Consider the following 7,383-nt stretch of genomic DNA (forward strand, 5'->3'; position numbering starts at 1 on the left):
CCAGCTGAGACTTTTCCAAGTTACGTGGGACCAAACACACTTTGTGTAGACCTTGTGCAGCTGCAATAGGGATGTGGATGGCAGTGGTTGTGTGTGCCCCTGATGTGCAGTTCAAGCATGTCTAATACACATGTGAGCAGACCACACCAGCTTCACCCCAGCCTGCTCAAAAAGCCAGTCCCAGCCAAGGGAAGCGCTTGGGCCACGGCACTTTCCACACATGCTGTCCCAAAAGGAAAGCTGGCCAGCTGAAAGCTGGCATCCAGCACAGCCGGGCTGTCGCTCTCCGAAGGTTGCTGATGAAAACTCACCCAGAGTCACTGGCAGCAACAGGCAGAGGACTTTAAAGGAGCTCTTCTTCTGCCTTGCCCTCAACCTGGCTGTACCCCCATGACCCAGGTCATAGCAATCAGTGGTTTAGGCACTCCTGAGCCAGAAGTACCATTAGAGAAACACTCTGAATGGTCACAGGCAGACTTATGCTCCATTAATTTCTCTTCTGTCTTTGTTTTGTGTCTTTATTAGGGGTACTCTACAAAATTCTTTATTGGCAATTTGTAGCTAAAAAGTACATCCTCCTAGTGCATCAAACCAGCATCCTCTTCTCTGTCACAGCTCTCCTAACACATCTCTTTGCCAAGCAGAGCAGTCCTGGTGTCTTCACCTCTACACTGGCCCAGTTCCTTAGGCCCTGTTCCCTTGCCTATGATCTGTCTGCTCCTTCATTGTCTCCTGTTTTGGTACGGTCCAACAAGCCATGTTTTCCAGGTGGATCATTTACTCTTCTAGGAACATCTCCATAGCAATTCACTTCTGTTCCCACCATATGGGCTCCAACAGGCATTCAACCACTGTGCTCCCCCTCGTGTTAACGGTGCAAGTGGCACAGGGGAGCTGCCCTGACAAAAACCCAGCAGTGCTGTGCACTGTCCATTGCAGTGCAAACTGCCCACAGAGGTCTCCTTGGATGTGCTAGGCAGGATTCTGGAGCGGACTGTAATGAACAAGGTACTGCAGGTTGCAGAGCAGCTCCAGTCTGCTGGTGAGTGCCTCTGCCATGGAGTTTCTGGCTACCTAGAGCAGCGTTGTGGCTTACAGCCATCCTTGGCTTGCCTTGACTGCATTCTGTGCTCCTGCATTGCTCTGCCTGCTGCACAGCACCGTGCCCCCAGCCAGCCCCCAGGTCAGCGTGGCTGTCCCGGGGGCAGAGCTGGGTAAGAGTTTCTCAGCACAACACTTGTCTTCATAAATATCCTACCTTAGCCAAAGCAGAAGATGCCAATGCACAATGTTTCCATGACTCAGGTGATTTCAAGGGCATTTTTGTGAGGGATGTGATGGATGTCTCTATTGCATTTGTTGTTTGCTGCTCGAGACCGGGGTTTGGCTGGGCAGCAGAGGGGAAGATGCTCCTGGGTTCACCTTTCCCGGTGGCTGTTTTGGGTGTCTGGAGGATGCCTGCTCCAGCATTGTGAGAGGTTTCAGGCGCCATGCGAGTGACCAGGTCTGTTCCCAGAGAACCCAGCAGAGACCTGGAAAAGCTCATGGATCAAACCCACGCCCAGGACACAGGGGAACAGGAGGCTTTTTCCAGGGATCTTATGGAGACCATTTGGTTCACAGAATCACAGAATCACAGAATCACAGAACGTTAGGGATTGGAAGGGACCTCCAAAGCTCATCCAGTCCAATCCCCCTGCCGGAGCAGGAACACCCAGATGAGGTTACACAGGAAGGCGTCCAGGCGGGTTTTGAATGTCTGCAGAGAAGGAGACTCCACAACCTCTCTGGGCAGCCTGGGCCAGTGCTCTGTCACCCTCACTGAGAAGAAGTTTCTTCTCAAATTGAAGTGGAACCTCCTGTGTTCCAGTTTGTGTCCATTATCCCTTGTCAGTCAGCAATGCCCTGACTGGTTGGTAGAAGTCAGGGCATTGCTGGGCTGTGGCTGCTCTAAAGGACTCAGTGGGCAGAAAGGAGATTTGCTTGCAGTCTCATTTTTCTTGCTTTAAAAAAAATGTTCCTTGCTTTCATTCATATTCAAATATTTCTTTTTACTTTAGAGAGTCTTTTGGTTTTGATGTGCTCAGAGTCAGGAAAAGGTTCATTTTGACCCAGCTCTGACGCTGACCAGCTCTGAATCCTCTTCTGTGAGGCACAATCATAAAAAGAGTTTTAAAGAGACTGAGAAGTCCCACTTGGACACTTCCAGGACAGAAGGTCTTTTTCTTTTCAAATAGATTTTAGTTTAGTATGTCCTTTCTGGGGTGATTTTTTAAATGTCAAAACTGAAGGAAGAAAAAAAAAACACAATAGATTTTTTTTATTATTTTGATCAACCCAAACCAATTCTTTCCAGGCTTCTGTTTCATGGGAATCACCAAATTCATGGATGGTATCAAAAATAGAAAATGTGGTCGTCGCCCAACATCCAAGCCACGGCAGCTGCACTGACTGCTCTGTGGGGAGGTGAAAGTGGAGGGGTACAAGGAGACTCCATTGGTTTGGCCCATGAGACCCCTGCTCCCGTTGGGGCCTCTCTGTGTTCATGGGCACTGGAAGCACCAGAGCCTTGTGTCCTCGTGGGTCAGAAGATGTCCGTGCCCATCATGTTCGTCAGAGCTGTATCCAGCAAGACAAGTCGTCTTCTCCCTGCCTCGTCACAGCTCAAGTGCTTTCCACTTCTATCTCTGTGTGGACTTTCCTCTGGCAATGGGGGCCATTGGATCCAGACTTCTGCTGCAGGGATGGGCTTAATCTCACCCTGGCAAACTGGCCTTGGCTGCGTCTTTATTATTGAAACACTGGAGATCTCGGATAGGGCCTACACATGGGGGATGATCTAAGAGGACTGATCTATTTTCAACTACGGAGAGGTGGGAGTAGAAACATGTTCTGCTCTTGCCTATTGCAGTGATATGGGATTGAAGCAGGGCTGGTGCCTCCAGATATGGTGTAATGCAAATGCTTGCCGCTTTGATCTCTTTATCTTCCTCTTTGTCTTTTTGGAGGCTACCTTTAGCGTAGTTTTCAACCAGCAGGCTTTTAGGAAAAATTTCAGCTGGCTCTATGGCTCCAAGCACCGTTCTAGCGTCAGCCCCAGCTTTACCCCAAGCAATTCAGGCGTTTTGTGGTGACCTTGGAGATTTCAAGATAAAGAGGAAAGGAGATTACAGGAACCTTTATGAATCACTCTAGTATAATCCAAAGAATTTCTAAAACCATCGTTTGATGCCTTTGGGCTTCTTTTCTAAAGGTGGTGTAATTGTGCGTTTTTCACTGGATGCTAATGAGAGTGGCCAGAAGATGGGTGAAACATTGCTCATCTCCTGGTGATTTCATAGAGATGAGAGTGTTTCATGCCTTAGAAGAACAGGTCTAGTGTTGGACCTATCCAGGACAAGGATGGGAATTTTGGTCTGGTTTGAACAGCTCCCCCAGAAATCAGACTGCTGGACCAGAACTGGGAGGCCTTAATGCTGCAACTGTGCAATTAATTAAACTAGAGGATACCAGGACATTAGCTTCTCCCCACAATCATAAGAATTTCTCCTCAACTGCTTGAGTGTAAGGAAAGTTCGGGAACCAATATGTTCAGCACCAACACAAGAGGAGCCAGGTTGAGTGTGTGCTGAGAACAGAGCAGGATATTTCCTGAACATCTTGAGAAATGCAAAGATATTCATATAGTGCAGCAATTTAGGGGTTGAGAAGATAGTCACCATCTGCGATTCTCAACAGCCTCCTGTGGCTCAAAACCTGAGGATAGCAGTCAGATACCTTATCTGAGGAGACCTTCCCTTCTTACAAAGAGAAGCACAAGGTCCATTTTCCTAAATACTGAAAATCCTGTCCAGTGGCTTGGGCAGTGTCTGCCATCACTTCCAGCTGTTGCTGCATGCATGGGATTTGGAGGTATGAGATGAGCCAGGACCCCATAGAGTACCCTGCAGGGGCTGCTGGCCTCCGAAGGTCTGCCCTGTGAGCCACATCCTCCCCTTGCACAAACCTGGTAGATCCAAGATCTGCTTGAAGGCAGATCCTGCCCCCTGCTCTCAAGGCAGGAGGACACAGAGGGACCCGTGGAGAGCACCTCAGGGTCTGAAGCTCCTGACCAGACTTTCCACCCCTTTGGAGTACAGATGGATGGGCAATGTCTTCTCCCAGCCATAGCTGGGAGCTGCTCCTTCAGTAGGAAATATCCTTGCCCTGTGGTGGCTTCCAGGATCCCCCCATCTCTGCCCATCATGTGCACTGTGCAGATCTTGAGCAAGACGGACATCTGGCTCTGAAGGTTATGTGCTTGGCCTCTACCAAGACAGTATCACTGCAGATTTCACCTCCAAACCCTCCTGACCAAGCAGCCACCACCTTGTTGTGTTACTCCAGTGCAGCTTCAACCCGTATTGCTTTAGGTCTGTTGACTTCTGCTTGTGTTAATTCACCTCTGGGGAAACACTTCTTATAGTCTGGGAAGGGGCATACCATAGATTTCTATGATTCAAAAGAGAGCAACACAGAAATTTTGAAAATTCCATAAAACTACCCTCCTTTCTAATACTTACTTTCTGTGTAAGACCTCTGAAAGAACTGTATAACATGGATGTTACAGATGAATAATGGCACTTCATAAGAGTACCTGGGTCTGATTCAAGTGAAGAGGCTCCTAGAAGAAGTGTATTCCTGATCTGATATACTATAAGACAACACAGAGAGCAGCTCTGTTAAATTCTATGATATCAGGATCTTTGGGGATGATGGGCAGGGTTCATCTCTCCCCAGTTTTGTGGGCAGTTCTAAAAGACGCCTTGAGTTTGTGTGAGATGCAACGGTCACGCTGTCTCTCGAGGTACATCCTGGGGATATTGCTTAGGCCTATCTCAGGCAAGTATCGCAGGGTGCCCCCCACACAGACCCACATTTTGTAACATAACAGCCTGCGTCCCACCTGCCTGAGCAGTTATGCCAAAGATAAATTCCTTTAATCTTTAAAGCTCACATCATCCTGCACTAAAACGCCGCGGTAGATGTCTCCTAGCACTGTTAAAGAGCACAGCAGGCAGTCCTATTGGAGTACCACCATTTGTCACACCATTTTTTGGTAAGGAAGATCAGCTAGTCAGTGAATAATCAAAGGTTGTTCATAAAACAGGGCGACATCAAAGCAAATAACTTAAGGAACCCCTCGAGGGCCAGAGTAGTTGTAAGGTCTGAGGCTGAATCATATGAGCTCAGTTTCCATGAACTGTGTCTCAATTTTCCTGCAGGTACAAGTTAGAAATGCTTATGATAAATGTTTAGAATTAGTTGGGGAAGGGGGGGATGTTAAATCACACTAATTATAGCCATGATGGCTTTGGTGCAGTGCCATTGGAAAGCATAGGTAATTTCAACACCTAATGCAAGAGGCTTTAAAAGACATTGCTTCATGGTAAACGGGGGTGATACCAGAGCAGTTTCAGTTCCGGGAGCAGCAGTATTTCACATTACTGTCAGCATTTCAGACCAGAGCCATGCATAATGATTTGGCAGCAAAAGGTTTCCTGCTGTTGCTTGAAAGCTTGCAGAGAGGACAGACACGGTCACGGGGAAAGAGGAGCTCTGGGACAGGAGAGGGGTGGCTGGTCCCAGGGCACCAATGCAGTGCGGTCTCATAAACTCAAAGGCAAGAATCTGGATGGTTCCTCTGCTGGTTTTATGCTGTACCACCCCATTTCCTCTTCTACCTTTCTGATTTCTTTTAGAGTATAAGGGCCTTCAGGATCTGAATCAAGTTCTTTGTGCATTTCTATAGTGCTTGCTGTGGCACAGTCCCCATCGTTCTAGAGGTTTCTCCAGTGCAAATGACAACAGCCATGCTTAGATATGAGTGACCCAACACTTGCTTGACTCCACTGGGTGCAGGTCAAAAGAGAGGGCTCTTCTGGAAAGCCAAAGTCATTGACAGAGCTGAGAAAGGTCAGAGGAGTCCCTCATCCATTTAGTCCATGAATCCCTAATCCTTCTGCCAGATGTTGCTTTAAAAAAACCCAACAAGGTTCAGATACCATGGGCTCCTTTTAAATTAACTAAATGTGGCTGGTTGAAGTAACCACCCTCAAAGACTTGAAGAGATAAATCGTTTCCCTGATTACCCTGACAGGAAGCATTTCCACTCTTGCATGCACTGGGGATGTATATAACACAATAAACCTTACTAAAAGGAAAAACATGAGCTTGGGAAAACACAGCAACAAGTCAACAACAACTTTACGTGAGTAATAAGTCAAATATTTACTCCCACGACACTTCAGGCAAGAATCCTGCGCCTCAGCTTTCACACAAGCATAGACAGCCTGTGGAGAAACACCTCGTTCTTTTGTGGTAGCAACATCACCAAGCCCAGAACTGCGCTCAGGAAGTTCATGACCAGCCCTTGGAGGAACAACTTCTTCCTCCTCACCACCACTTCCATGTTGTCCTCACACCGTGGCCAGGCCAGGTGTGGTGTCCACAGCTCTAGAGGGGCTGGTGCGGGACCCCCCTGGACATCACCCTGAAGAGTTGATGGTGAACACAGTCCTAAAGCTGGGGCTCCACTGCTCATCAGCCAGCAGACACCACTGGGTTTGCACCACACGCCTCCTCCATTCAGTATTGTGAGTGTGAGTGTGCTGCACTCCTGCAGGACTGCGGACATCCAGACACCCAAAACATCAGTGATTTTTACATAAAGTGACCCAAAACATTCCCCACATAACAGCCTTTGAAATCAGGGCTGGATTTTAATTCACTGACCAAGAGCTGGTGGGAGAGAGAGCCCCTTCCCTCAGACCTGTCCATGCCAGGAGCCCCAGGGGTGCAGGAGGGCGAGCAGGGGGAGCAGGGCATTTATAGGGAAGCCGTGCAAGGTGGAGCTGTGAGGCTGTCAGAATTGGGGGATAATGGTATTTCTCCTCTGCATTTTGGAAGATTTCTTCAGAAAACAGTGTATTTTGTTCCTCTTCAAGGGGGAGTAGGGGGAAGAAGGTGTCAAAACATCTTTGGCCTCCCCATTACCACCAGCCACATACTGGGATGCTGCTGGGTAGTGCTGAGGCTGAGGGTCTGCCCACCCACCCAGGGGTGCGGGACTGTCCCCATCACACCTAAGAAAGGGCTGGGCACCCAAAGTGCAGTCCAATGAGCTTTGGAAAGTGTCTCCTCAAGCAAGGAGTATTCCCTGTGCTGCCAGCAGAAGGCAACTTAAGGAATATGCTTTGGAATTTCGAGATCTTGGAGGTTTCAGATCTGTGCTTTGTTTCATGGCCTTTCATTTTACATTATTTTTCATTATTTTTGCATTGTTTCACAACATGTCAAAACATCAAACTGATTCATTACAACATAAACAGGAGCCGGTTTGAT

This window comes from Mesitornis unicolor, unplaced genomic scaffold (genome assembly GCF_000695765.1).
Source record: "Mesitornis unicolor isolate BGI_N332 unplaced genomic scaffold, ASM69576v1 scaffold2769, whole genome shotgun sequence".
Lineage (NCBI taxonomy): Eukaryota > Metazoa > Chordata > Aves > Mesitornithiformes > Mesitornithidae > Mesitornis > Mesitornis unicolor.